General features: G+C 37.6%; 12 non-coding genes across 12 annotated transcripts; all 12 read left to right on the top strand.

The window, feature by feature from the left end:
• Window positions 1-459: 459 nt before the first annotated feature.
• Window positions 460-531, top strand: TRNAQ-CUG (transfer RNA glutamine (anticodon CUG)). Its single transcript has one exon. It is a non-coding gene; the product is annotated as a tRNA-Gln (tRNA).
• Window positions 532-1,434: 903 nt separating this feature from the next.
• TRNAS-AGA (transfer RNA serine (anticodon AGA)) lies at window positions 1,435-1,516 on the top strand. The gene has a single exon. It is a non-coding gene; the product is annotated as a tRNA-Ser (tRNA).
• A 728-nt stretch (window positions 1,517-2,244) lies between these two features.
• TRNAQ-CUG (transfer RNA glutamine (anticodon CUG)) lies at window positions 2,245-2,316 on the top strand. Its single transcript has one exon. It is a non-coding gene; the product is annotated as a tRNA-Gln (tRNA).
• A 1,718-nt stretch (window positions 2,317-4,034) lies between these two features.
• TRNAQ-CUG (transfer RNA glutamine (anticodon CUG)) lies at window positions 4,035-4,106 on the top strand. Its single transcript has one exon. It is a non-coding gene; the product is annotated as a tRNA-Gln (tRNA).
• Window positions 4,107-5,009: 903 nt separating this feature from the next.
• TRNAS-AGA (transfer RNA serine (anticodon AGA)) lies at window positions 5,010-5,091 on the top strand. Its single transcript has one exon. It is a non-coding gene; the product is annotated as a tRNA-Ser (tRNA).
• Window positions 5,092-5,819: 728 nt separating this feature from the next.
• Window positions 5,820-5,891, top strand: TRNAQ-CUG (transfer RNA glutamine (anticodon CUG)). Its single transcript has one exon. It is a non-coding gene; the product is annotated as a tRNA-Gln (tRNA).
• A 1,718-nt stretch (window positions 5,892-7,609) lies between these two features.
• TRNAQ-CUG (transfer RNA glutamine (anticodon CUG)) lies at window positions 7,610-7,681 on the top strand. The gene has a single exon. It is a non-coding gene; the product is annotated as a tRNA-Gln (tRNA).
• A 1,179-nt stretch (window positions 7,682-8,860) lies between these two features.
• TRNAS-AGA (transfer RNA serine (anticodon AGA)) lies at window positions 8,861-8,942 on the top strand. The gene has a single exon. It is a non-coding gene; the product is annotated as a tRNA-Ser (tRNA).
• Window positions 8,943-9,661: 719 nt separating this feature from the next.
• On the top strand, window positions 9,662-9,733 carry TRNAQ-CUG (transfer RNA glutamine (anticodon CUG)). The gene has a single exon. It is a non-coding gene; the product is annotated as a tRNA-Gln (tRNA).
• A 903-nt stretch (window positions 9,734-10,636) lies between these two features.
• On the top strand, window positions 10,637-10,718 carry TRNAS-AGA (transfer RNA serine (anticodon AGA)). Its single transcript has one exon. It is a non-coding gene; the product is annotated as a tRNA-Ser (tRNA).
• A 728-nt stretch (window positions 10,719-11,446) lies between these two features.
• TRNAQ-UUG (transfer RNA glutamine (anticodon UUG)) lies at window positions 11,447-11,518 on the top strand. The gene has a single exon. It is a non-coding gene; the product is annotated as a tRNA-Gln (tRNA).
• Window positions 11,519-13,216: 1,698 nt separating this feature from the next.
• TRNAQ-CUG (transfer RNA glutamine (anticodon CUG)) lies at window positions 13,217-13,288 on the top strand. The gene has a single exon. It is a non-coding gene; the product is annotated as a tRNA-Gln (tRNA).
• Window positions 13,289-13,652: the final 364 nt, after the last annotated feature.

The following is a 13,652-nucleotide window of genomic DNA, read 5'->3' as shown; positions in this document are numbered from 1 at the left end:
TGGACTGGGATATGAACTTTGATTTGCACCAACTCTACTTGAATTATCTTTCCGATGGAACCTTTTAGCACACCATGAAAAATCTTTAGTGACTTCTGGATGAGCAGAAGTTTTGCAATTTCTTTTTTTCTTACCCTTTTTCCAGCTGATAGATCCAGCACGCTAATTATTAGCCAGATTTCATCAACATTTTAAAACTGTCCTTGTTGTGATATCATGGAACTTTAAGCACACTTGTGGAATAAAAAGGGAGGAGATATTAATTTACCAATGTGTGTTAGATATACATTTGCGGGACAGCTTTAGAACCAGTTTTCATCATAATGCATGAATTCCCAGGTTCCACTGAGATTAGAACTCAGATCACTGGATTAAGAGTGAATTTCTCACATTTCCACTGTTTACACATGCTCTTTTACTGTTTTCAAAAGAAAATCCAGCCAGCTCCTTTGGTCATGTGGTTCCATGGTGTAATGGTTAGCACTCTGGACTCTGAATACAGCAATCTGAGTTCAAATCTCAGTGGAACCTGAGAAATTCTTTGTGCATAGCGGTTTTATCTTTTCTGCTCACACTCAATTTGCCAATGCACATGGTTTAACATAAAAAGAGAAAGTTAAAATCCACATGGCAGAAAGATCTATCTATCAAGAAAGTTTAACTCAAAAGTTAAACTTGACTTCATGAAGCAAAACTCATATCATCTATGTCACACCAAGCAATCGTACTCTATGACTTGTGCCAATGTTCGCATGACACTTTTTCCAGGTGGTTGAAACTGACCAGGATTTCAAGCCGAAACGGCCTCAAGAAACGACAGCGATTTTTTTCCTGAATCACCCTTTTTAGTGTTTTCCAGCATTTTTGTAAACATAGTTTGGTGATGTTTTTCTAAGTATTGTTTTGGGCATCAAATGAGTTTGTTTAAGTTTCTTTTTTGCTCGCAAAATGCTGTGAACGTCACTCAGGAACCTTCCAGGGGTCTTTCTAACCTACTCATTGACTTGTATAGCAAGTATAAAGCAAGCAAAATATACCTGAAAAATGATATGCTCACTTCTGTTAACCGCTTGGCGTTTTGGGAAACTTAATGAGGTTAAAAGACGCTCAATACCTGATCATATGAACAGCAAGTCTTTTTGCATGGAAATGAATCTGTTCAAACTATTGAGCATTTTCAAAGCCTTTTTCAGGAGGTGTTTGGAACAAAGTCACTCTAAATCCGCCTTATGAATTTTAATAAACCTTGAACTGTAAAAGGTTCCAATTGATGATACCTTTAAATCAGATTTTTACATTTCAGTGAGGCCTGGAATTTTGTTTCCAATTGAAATCTTCCATTTTCTGAAATGTCTTCCAGAAGGATAATCACTGATATTGATCATGGTGCTATAAGAAAATTTGTGAAACTCTTAAGAATGGAATAGTGTCTGAGTAGTTGTGGCCGAGTGGTTAAGGCAATGGACTAGAAATCCATTGGGGTCTTCCCGCGTAGGTTCAAATCCTGCCAACTACGTTTAACTTCATGTAACATTTTGACGAATTATCTGAGTAGATCAATTTCCACATTCCCAAGTCTATCCCCCACAGAAATGGTCTGTAATCTATGTATTGTATTTGTAGAACCAGCTTAACAGCATCTGTAGATCTTCTTTTGATTAGTCAGCCAGGTGAGATGTCACTTGTGCATCACACCACCAATCAAACAAAGCTCAGAGGGTGCCATCAGGTATGTGGTGCAAATCCTTCTTTTTTCCAGCGAACACAGACCACTGCCGGGGCTGATGGACTGGGATATGAACTTTGATTTGCACCAACTCTACTTGAATTATCTTTCCGATGGAACCTTTTAGCACACCATGAAAAATCTTTAGTGACTTCTGGATGAGCAGAAGTTTTGCAATTTCTTTTTTTCTTACCCTTTTTCCAGCTGATAGATCCAGCACGCTAATTATTAGCCAGATTTCATCAACATTTTAAAACTGTCCTTGTTGTGATATCATGGAACTTTAAGCACACTTGTGGAATAAAAATGGAGGAGATATTAATTTGCCAATGTGTGTTAGATATACATTTGCGGGACAGCTTTAGAACCAGTTTTCATCATAATGCATGAATTCCCAGGTTCCACTGAGATTAGAACTCAGATCACTGGATTAAAAGTGAATTTCTCACATTTCCACTATTTACACATGCTCTTTTACTGTTTTCAAAAGAAAATCCAGCCACCTTCATTGGGCATGTGGTTCCATGGTGTAATGGTTAGCACTCTGGACTCTGAATCCAGTGATCTGAGTTCAACTCTCAGTGGAACCTGAGAAATTCTTTGTGCATAGCGGTTTTATCTTTTCTGCTCACACAAAATTTCTCAATGCACATGGTTTAACATAAGAAGAGAAAGTTAAAATCCACATGGCAAAAAGATCTATCTATCAAGAAAGTTTAACTCAAAAGTTAAAGTTTAACTCAAAAGTTAAACTTGACTTCATGAAGCAAAACTCATATCATCTATGTCACACCAAGCAATCGTATTCTATGACTTGTGCCAATGTTCGCATGACACTTTTTCCAGGTGGTTGAAACTGACCAGGATTTCAAGCCGAAACGGCCTCAAGAAACGACAGCGATTCTTTTCCGGAATCACCCTTTTTAGTGTTTTCCAGCATTTTTGTAAACATAGTTTGGTGATGTTTTTCTAAGTATTGTTTTGGGCATCAAATGAGTTTGTTTAAATTTCTTTTTTGCTCACAAAATGCTGTGAACGTCACTCAGGAACCTTCCAGGGGTCTTTCTAACCTACTCATTGACTTGTATAGCAAGTATAAAGCAAGCAAAATATACCTGAAAAATGATATGCTCACTTCTGTTAACCGCTTGGCGTTTTGGGAAACTTAATGAGGTTAAAAGACGCTCAATACCTGATCATATGAACAGCAAGTCTTTTTGCATGGAAATGAATCTGTTCAAACTATTGAGCATTTTCAAAGCCTTTTTCAGGACGTGTTTGGAACAAAGTCACTCTAAATCTGCCTTATGAATTTTAATAAACCTTGAACTGTAAAAGGCTCCAATTGATGATACCTTTAAATCAGATTTTTACATTTCAGTGAGGCCTGGAATTTTGTTTCCAATTTAAATCTTCCATTTTCTGAAATGTCTTCCAGAAGGATAATCACTGATATTGATCATGGTGCTATAAGAAAAGGTGTGAAACTCTTAAGAATGAAACTGTGGCTGAGTGGTTAAGGCGATGGACTAGAAATCCATTGGGGTATTCCTGCATAGGTTCAAATCCTGCCAACTACATTTAACTTCATGTAACATTTTGACTAATTATCTGAGTAGATCAATTTCCACATTCCCAAGTCTATCCCCCACAGAAATGGTCTGTAATCTATGGATTGTATTTGTAGAACTAGCTTAACAGCATCTGTAAATCTTCTTTTGATTAGTCAGCCGGGTGAGATGTCACTTGTGCATCACACCACCAATCAAACAAAGCTCAGAGGGTGCCATCAGGTATGTGGTGCAAATCCTCCTTTTTTCCAGCGAACACAGACCACTGCCGTGGCTGATGGACTGGGATATGAACTTTGATTTGCACCAACTCTACTTGAATTATCTTTCCGATGGAACCTTTTAGCACACCATGAAAAATCTTTAGTGACTTCTGGATGAGCAGAAGTTTTGCAATTTCTTTTTTTCTTACCCTTTTTCCAGCTGATAGATCCAGCACGCTAATTATTAGCCAGATTTCATCAACATTTTAAAACTGTCCTTGTTGTGATATCATGGAACTTTAAGCACACTTGTGGAATAAAAAGGGAGGAGATATTAATTTACCAATGTGTGTTAGATATACATTTGCGGGACAGCTTTAGAACCAGTTTTCATCATAATGCATGAATTCCCAGGTTCCACTGAGATTAGAACTCAGATCACTGGATTAAGAGTGAATTTCTCACATTTCCACTGTTTACACATGCTCTTTTACTGTTTTCAAAAGAAAATCCAGCCAGCTCCTTTGGTCATGTGGTTCCATGGTGTAATGGTTAGCACTCTGGACTCTGAATACAGCAATCTGAGTTCAAATCTCAGTGGAACCTGAGAAATTCTTTGTGCATAGCGGTTTTATCTTTTCTGCTCACACTCAATTTGCCAATGCACATGGTTTAACATAAAAAGAGAAAGTTAAAATCCACATGGCAGAAAGATCTATCTATCAAGAAAGTTTAACTCAAAAGTTAAACTTGACTTCATGAAGCAAAACTCATATCATCTATGTCACACCAAGCAATCGTACTCTATGACTTGTGCCAATGTTCGCATGACACTTTTTCCAGGTGGTTGAAACTGACCAGGATTTCAAGCCGAAACGGCCTCAAGAAACGACAGCGATTTTTTTCCTGAATCACCCTTTTTAGTGTTTTCCAGCATTTTTGTAAACATAGTTTGGTGATGTTTTTCTAAGTATTGTTTTGGGCATCAAATGAGTTTGTTTAAGTTTCTTTTTTGCTCGCAAAATGCTGTGAACGTCACTCAGGAACCTTCCAGGGGTCTTTCTAACCTACTCATTGACTTGTATAGCAAGTATAAAGCAAGCAAAATATACCTGAAAAATGATATGCTCACTTCTGTTAACCGCTTGGCGTTTTGGGAAACTTAATGAGGTTAAAAGACGCTCAATACCTGATCATATGAACAGCAAGTCTTTTTGCATGGAAATGAATCTGTTCAAACTATTGAGCATTTTCAAAGCCTTTTTCAGGAGGTGTTTGGAACAAAGTCACTCTAAATCCGCCTTATGAATTTTAATAAACCTTGAACTGTAAAAGGTTCCAATTGATGATACCTTTAAATCAGATTTTTACATTTCAGTGAGGCCTGGAATTTTGTTTCCAATTGAAATCTTCCATTTTCTGAAATGTCTTCCAGAAGGATAATCACTGATATTGATCATGGTGCTATAAGAAAATTTGTGAAACTCTTAAGAATGGAATAGTGTCTGAGTAGTTGTGGCCGAGTGGTTAAGGCAATGGACTAGAAATCCATTGGGGTCTTCCCGCGTAGGTTCAAATCCTGCCAACTACGTTTAACTTCATGTAACATTTTGACGAATTATCTGAGTAGATCAATTTCCACATTCCCAAGTCTATCCCCCACAGAAATGGTCTGTAATCTATGTATTGTATTTGTAGAACCAGCTTAACAGCATCTGTAGATCTTCTTTTGATTAGTCAGCCAGGTGAGATGTCACTTGTGCATCACACCACCAATCAAACAAAGCTCAGAGGGTGCCATCAGGTATGTGGTGCAAATCCTTCTTTTTTCCAGCGAACACAGACCACTGCCGGGGCTGATGGACTGGGATATGAACTTTGATTTGCACCAACTCTACTTGAATTATCTTTCCGATGGAACCTTTTAGCACACCATGAAAAATCTTTAGTGACTTCTGGATGAGCAGAAGTTTTGCAATTTCTTTTTTTCTTACCCTTTTTCCAGCTGATAGATCCAGCACGCTAATTATTAGCCAGATTTCATCAACATTTTAAAACTGTCCTTGTTGTGATATCATGGAACTTTAAGCACACTTGTGGAATAAAAATGGAGGAGATATTAATTTGCCAATGTGTGTTAGATATACATTTGCGGGACAGCTTTAGAACCAGTTTTCATCATAATGCATGAATTCCCAGGTTCCACTGAGATTAGAACTCAGATCACTGGATTAAAAGTGAATTTCTCACATTTCCACTATTTACACATGCTCTTTTACTGTTTTCAAAAGAAAATCCAGCCAGCTTCATTGGGCATGTGGTTCCATGGTGTAATGGTTAGCACTCTGGACTCTGAATCCAGTGATCTGAGTTCAACTCTCAGTGGAACCTGAGAAATTCTTTGTGCATAGCGGTTTTATCTTTTCTGCTCACACAAAATTTCTCAATGCACATGGTTTAACATAAGAAGAGAAAGTTAAAATCCACATGGCAAAAAGATCTATCTATCAAGAAAGTTTAACTCAAAAGTTAAAGTTTAACTCAAAAGTTAAACTTGACTTCATGAAGCAAAACTCATATCATCTATGTCACACCAAGCAATCGTATTCTATGACTTGTGCCAATGTTCGCATGACACTTTTTCCAGGTGGTTGAAACTGACCAGGATTTCAAGCCGAAACGGCCTCAAGAAACGACAGCGATTCTTTTCCGGAATCACCCTTTTTAGTGTTTTCCAGCATTTTTGTAAACATAGTTTGGTGATGTTTTTCTAAGTATTGTTTTGGGCATCAAATGAGTTTGTTTAAATTTCTTTTTTGCTCACAAAATGCTGTGAACGTCACTCAGGAACCTTCCAGGGGTCTTTCTAACCTACTCATTGACTTGTATAGCAAGTATAAAGCAAGCAAAATATACCTGAAAAATGATATGCTCACTTCTGTTAACCGCTTGGCGTTTTGGGAAACTTAATGAGGTTAAAAGACGCTCAATACCTGATCATATGAACAGCAAGTCTTTTTGCATGGAAATGAATCTGTTCAAACTATTGAGCATTTTCAAAGCCTTTTTCAGGACGTGTTTGGAACAAAGTCACTCTAAATCTGCCTTATGAATTTTAATAAACCTTGAACTGTAAAAGGCTCCAATTGATGATACCTTTAAATCAGATTTTTACATTTCAGTGAGGCCTGGAATTTTGTTTCCAATTTAAATCTTCCATTTTCTGAAATGTCTTCCAGAAGGATAATCACTGATATTGATCATGGTGCTATAAGAAAAGGTGTGAAACTCTTAAGAATGAAACTGTGGCTGAGTGGTTAAGGCGATGGACTAGAAATCCATTGGGGTATTCCTGCATAGGTTCAAATCCTGCCAACTACATTTAACTTCATGTAACATTTTGACTAATTATCTGAGTAGATCAATTTCCACATTCCCAAGTCTATCCCCCACAGAAATGGTCTGTAATCTATGGATTGTATTTGTAGAACTAGCTTAACAGCATCTGTAAATCTTCTTTTGATTAGTCAGCCGGGTGAGATGTCACTTGTGCATCACACCACCAATCAAACAAAGCTCAGAGGGTGCCATCAGGTATGTGGTGCAAATCCTCCTTTTTTCCAGCGAACACAGACCACTGCCGTGGCTGATGGACTGGGATATGAACTTTGATTTGCACCAACTCTACTTGAATTATCTTTCCGATGGAACCTTTTAGCACACCATGAAAAATCTTTAGTGACTTCTGGATGAGCAGAAGTTTTGCAATTTCTTTTTTTCTTACCCTTTTTCCAGCTGATAGATCCAGCACGCTAATTATTAGCCAGATTTCATCAACATTTTAAAACTGTCCTTGTTGTGATATCATGGAACTTTAAGCACACTTGTGGAATAAAAAGGGAGGAGATATTAATTTACCAATGTGTGTTAGATATACATTTGCGGGACAGCTTTAGAACCAGTTTTCATCATAATGCATGAATTCCCAGGTTCCACTGAGATTAGAACTCAGATCACTGGATTAAGAGTGAATTTCTCACATTTCCACTATTTACACATGCTCTTTTACTGTTTTCAAAAGAAAATTCAGCCAGCTCTTTTGGTCTTGTGGTTCCATGGTGTAATGGTTAGCACTCTGGACTCTGAATACAGCAATCTGAGTTCAAATCTCAGTGGAACCTGAGTAATTCTTTGTGCATAGCTGTTTTATCTTTTCTGCTCACACTCAATTTGCCAATGCACATGGTTTAACATAAAAAGAGAAAGTTAAAATCCACATGGCAGAAAGATCTATCTATCAAGAAAGTTTAACTCAAAAGTTAAACTTGACTTCATGAAGCAAAACTCATATCATCTATGTCACACCAAGCAATCGTACTCTATGACTTGTGCCAATGTTCGCATGACACTTTTTCCAGGTGGTTGAAACTGACCAGGATTTCAAGCCGAAACGGCCTCAAGAAACGACAGCGATTTTTTTCCTGAATCACCCTTTTTAGTGTTTTCCAGCATTTTTGTAAACATAGTTTGGTGATGTTTTTCTAAGTATTGTTTTGGGCATCAAATGAGTTTGTTTAAGTTTCTTTTTTGCTCGCAAAATGCTGTGAACGTCACTCAGGAACCTTCCAGGGGTCTTTCTAACCTACTCATTGACTTGTATAGCAAGTATAAAGCAAGCAAAATATACCTGAAAAATGATATGCTCACTTCTGTTAACCGCTTGGCGTTTTGGGAAACTTAATGAGGTTAAAAGACGCTCAATACCTGATCATATGAACAGCAAGTCTTCTTGCATGGAAATGAATCTGTTCAAACTATTGAGCATTTTCAAAGCCTTTTTCAGGAGGTGTTTGGAACAAAGTCACTCTAAATCCGCCTTATGAATTTTAATAAACCTTGAACTGTAAAAGGTTCCAATTGATGATACCTTTAAATCAGATTTTTACATTTCAGTGAGGCCTGGAATTTTGTTTCCAATTGAAATCTTCCATTTTCTGAAATGTCTTCCAGAAGGATAATCACTGATATTGATCATGGTGCTATAAGAAAAGGTGTGAAACTCTTAAGAATGAAACAGTGTCAGAGTAGTTGTGGCCAAGTGGTTAAGGCAATGGACTAGAAATCCATTGGAACAAAGTCACTCTAAATCCGCCTTATGAATTTTAATAAACCTTGAACTGTAAAAAGTTCCAATTGATGATACCTTTAAATCAGATTTTTACATTTCAGTGAGGCCTGGAATTTTGTTTCCAATTGAAATCTTCCATTTTCTGAAATGTCTTCCAGAAGGAAAATCACTGATATTGATCATGGTGCTATAAGAAAAGGTGTGAAACTCTTAAGAATGAAACAGTGTCTGAGTAGTTGTGGCCAAGTGGTTAAGGCAATGGACTAGAAATCCATTGGGGTCTTCCCGCGTAGGTTCAAATCCTGCCAACTACGTTTAACTTCATGTAACATTTTGACGAATTATCTGAGTAGATCAATTTCCACATTCCCAAGTCTATCCCCCACAGAAATGGTCTGTAATCTATGGATTGTATTTGTAGAACCAGCTGAACTGCATCTGTAGATCTTCTTTTGATTAGTCAGCCGGGTGAGATGTCACTTGTGCATCACACCACCAATCAAACAAAGCTCAGAGGGTGCCATCAGGTATGTGGTGCAAATCCTCCTTTTTTCCAGCGAACACAGACCACTGACATGGCTGATGGACTGGGATATGAACTTTGATTTGCACCAACTCTACTTGAATTATCTTTGCGATGGAACCTTTTAGCACACCATGAAAAATCTTTAGTGACTTCTGGATGAGCAGAAGTTTCGCAATTTCTTTTTTTCTCACCCTTTTTCCAGCTAATAGATCCAGCACGCTAATTATTAGCCAGATTTCATCAACATTTTAAAACTGTCCTTGTTGTGATATCATGGAACTTTAAGCACACTTGTGGAATAAAAAGGGAGGAGATATTAATTTACCAATGCGTGTTAGATATACATTTGCGGGACAGCTTTAGAACCAGTTTTCATCATAATGCATGAATTCCCAGGTTCCACTGAGATTAGAACTCAGATCACTGGATTAAGAGTGAATTTATCACATTTACACATGCTCTTTTACTGTTTTCAAAAGAAAATCCAGCAAGCTTCATTGGTCATGTGGTTCCATGGTGTAATGGTTAGCACTCTGGACTCTGAATCCAGCCATCTGAGTTCATATCTCAGTGGAACCTGAGAAATTTTTTGTGCATAGCGGTTTTATCTTTTCTGCTCACACTCAATTTGCTAATGCACATGGTTTAACATAAAAAGAGAAAGTTAAAATCCACATGGCAAAAAGATCTATCAATCAAGAAAGTTTAACTCAAAAGTTAATCTTGACTTCATGAAGCAAAACTCATATCATCTATGTCACACCAAGCAATCGTACTCTATGACTTGTGCCAATGTTCACATGACACTTTTTCCAGGTGGTTGAAACTGACCAGGATTTCAAGCCGAAACGGCCTCAAGAAACGACAGCGATTCTTTTCCTGAATCACCCTTTTTAGTGCTTTCCAACATTTTTGTAAACATAGTTTGGTGATGTTTTTCTAAGTATCGTTTTGGGCATCAAATGAGTTTGTTTAAGTTTCTTTTTTGCTCGCAAAATGCTGTGAACGTCACTCAGGAACCTTCCAGGGGTCTTTCTAACCTACTCATTGACTTGTATATCAAGTATAAAGCAAGCAAAATATACCTGAAAAATGATATGCTCACTTCTGTTAACCGCTTGGCGTTTTGGGAAACTTAATGAGGTTAAAAGACGCTCAATACCTGATCATATGAACACCAAGTCTTTTTGCATGGAAATGAATCTGTTCAAACTATTGAGCATTTTCAAAGCCTTTTTCAGGAGGTGTTTGGAACAAAGTCACTCTAAATCCACCTTATGAATTTTAATAAACCTTGAACTGTAAAAGGTTCCAATTGATGATACCTTTAAATCAGATTTTTACATTTCAGTGAGGCCTGGAATTTTGTTTCCAATTGAAATCTTCCATTTTCTGAAATGTCTTCCAGAAGGATAATCACTGATATTGATCATGGTGCTATAAGAAAAGGTGTGAAACTCATAAGAATGAAACAGTGTCTGAGTAGTTGTGGCCGAGTGGTTAAGGCGATGGACTAGAAATCCATTGGGGTCTTCCTGCGTAGGTTCAAATCCTGCCAACTACATTTAACTTCATGTAACATTTTGACGAATTATGTGAGTAGATCAATTTCCACATTCCCAAGTCTATCCCCAACAGAAATGGTCTGTAATCTATGGATTGTATTTGTAGAACCAGCTTAACAGCATCTGTAGATCTTCTTTTGATTAGTCAGCCAGGTGAGATGTCAATTGTGCATCACACCACCAATCAAACAAAGCTCAGAGGGTGCCATCAGGTATGTGGTGCAAATCCTCCTTTTTTCCAGCGAACACAGACCACTGCCGAGGCTGATGGACTGGGATATGAACTTTGATTTGCACCAACTCTACTTGAATTATCTTTCCCATGGAACCTTTTAGCACACCATGAAAAATCTTTAGTGACTTCTGGATGAGCAGAAGTTTTGCAATTTCTTTTTTTCTCACCCTTTTTCCAGCTGATAGATCCAGCACGCTAATTATTAGCCAGATTTCATCAACATTTTAAAACTGTCCTTGTTGTGATATCATGGAACTTTAAGCACACTTGTGGAATAAAAAGGGAGGAGATATTAATTTACCAATGCGTGTTAGATATACATTTGCGGGACAGCTTTAGAACCAGTTTTCATCATAATGCATGAATTCCCAGGTTCCAGTGAGATTAGAACTCAGATCACTGGATTAAGAGTGAATTTCTCACATTTCCACTATTTACACATGCTCTTTTACTGTTTTCAAAAGAAAATCCAGCCAGCTTCATTGGTAATGTGGTTCCATGGTGTAATGGTTAGCACTCTGGACTTTGAATCCAGTTGTCTGAGTTCAAATCTCAGTGGAACCTGAGAAATTCTTTGTTCATAGCGGTTTTATCTTTTCTGCTCATACTCAATTTGCCAATGCACTTGGTTTAACATAAAAAGAGAAAGTTAAAATCCACATGGCAAAAAGATCTATCAAGAAAGTTTAACTCAAAAGTTAAACTTGACTTCATGAAGCAAAACTCATATCATCTATGTCACACCAAGCAATCGTACTCTATGACTTGTGCCAATGTTCGCATGACACTTTTTCCAGGTGGTTGAAACTGACCAGGATTTCAAGCCGAAACGGCCTCAAGAAACGACAGCGATTCTTTTCCTGAATCACCTTTTTTAGTGTTTTCCAGCATTTTTGTAAACATAGTTTGGTGATGTTTTTCTAAGTATTGTTTTGGGCATCAAATGAGTTTGTTTAAGTTTCTTTTTTGCTCGCAAAATGCTGTGAACGTCACTCAGGAACCTTCCATGGGTCTTTCTAACCTACTCATTGACTTGCATAGCAAGTATAAAGCAAGCAAAATATACCTGAAAAATGATATGCTCACCTCTGTTAACCGCTTGGTGTTTTGGGAAACTTAATGAGTTTAAAAGACGCTCAATACCTGATCATATGAACAGCAAGTCTATTGGCATGGAAATGAATCTGTTCAAACTATTGAGCATTTTCAAAGCCTTTTTCAGGAGGTGTTTGGAACAAAGTCACTCTAAATCCGCCTTATGAATTTTAATAAACCTTGAACTGTAAAAGGTTCCAATTGATGATACCTTTAAATCAGATTTTTACATTTCAGTGAGGCCTGGAATATTGTTTCCAATTAAATCTTCCATTTTCTGAAATGTCTTCCAGAAGGATAATCACTGATATTGATCATGGTGCTCTAAGAAAAGGTGTGAAACTCATAAGAATGCAACAGTGTCTGAGTAGTTGTGACCGAGTAGTTAAGGCGATGGACTAGAAATCCATTGGGGTCTTCCCGCGTAGGTTCAAATACTGCCAACTACGTTTAAATTCATGTAACATTTTGACAAATTATCTGAGTAGATCAATTTCCACATTCCCAAGTCTATCCCCCACAGAAATGGTCTGTAATCTATGGATTGTATTTGTAGAACCAGCTAAACAGCATCTGTAGATCTTCTTTTGATTAGTCAGCCGGGTGAGATGTCACTTGTGCATCACACCACCAATCAAACAAAGCTCAGAGGGTGCCATCAGGTATGTGGTGCAAATCCTCCTTTTTTCCAGCGAACACAGACCACTGCCGTGGCTGATGGACTGGGATATGAACTTTGATTTGCACCAACTCTACTTGAATTATCTTTCCGATGGAACCTTTTAGCACACCATGAAAAATCTTTAATGACTTCTGGATGAGCAGAAGTTTTGCAATTTCTTTTTTTCTCCCCTTTTTCTAGCTGATAGATCCAGCATGCTAATTATTAGCCAGATTTCATCAACATTTTAAAACTGTCCTTGTTGTGATATCATGGAACTTTAAGCACACTTGTGGAATAAAAAGGGAGGAGATATTAATTTACCAATGTGTGTTAGATATACATTTGCGGAACAGCTTTAGAACCAGTTTTCATCATAATGCATGAATTCCCAGGTTCCACTGAGATTAGAACTCAGATCACTGGATTAAGAGTGAATTTCTCACATTTACACATGCTCTTTTACTGTTTTCAAAAGAAAATCCAGCAAGCTTCATTGGTCATGTGGTTCCATGGTGTAATGGTTAGCACTCTGGACTCTGAATCCAGCCATCTGAGTTCATATCTCAGTGGAACCTGAGAAATTTTTTGTGCATAGCGGTTTTATCTTTTCTGCTCACACTCAATTTGCTAATGCACATGGTTTAACATAAAAAGAGAAAGTTAAAATCCACATGGCAAAAAGATCTATCAATCAAGAAAGTTTAACTCAAAAGTTAATCTTGACTTCATGAAGCAAAACTCATATCATCTATGTCACACCAAGCAATCGTACTCTATGACTTGTGCCAATGTTCACATGACACTTTTTCCAGGTGGTTGAAACTGACCAGGATTTCAAGCCGAAGCGGCCTCAAGAAACGACAGCGAATCTTTTTCTGAATCACCCTTTTTAGTGTTTTCCAGCATTTTTGTAAACATAGTTTGGTGATGTTTTTCTAA

This window comes from Phyllobates terribilis, unplaced genomic scaffold (assembly GCF_046119375.1).
Source record: "Phyllobates terribilis strain yellow unplaced genomic scaffold, ASM4611937v1 Scaffold_13__5_contigs__length_258822181, whole genome shotgun sequence".
Taxonomy (NCBI): domain Eukaryota; kingdom Metazoa; phylum Chordata; class Amphibia; order Anura; family Dendrobatidae; genus Phyllobates; species Phyllobates terribilis.
The sequence above is the reverse complement of the archived record's forward strand: the minus strand, read 5'-3'. Positions and strand labels throughout refer to the sequence as shown.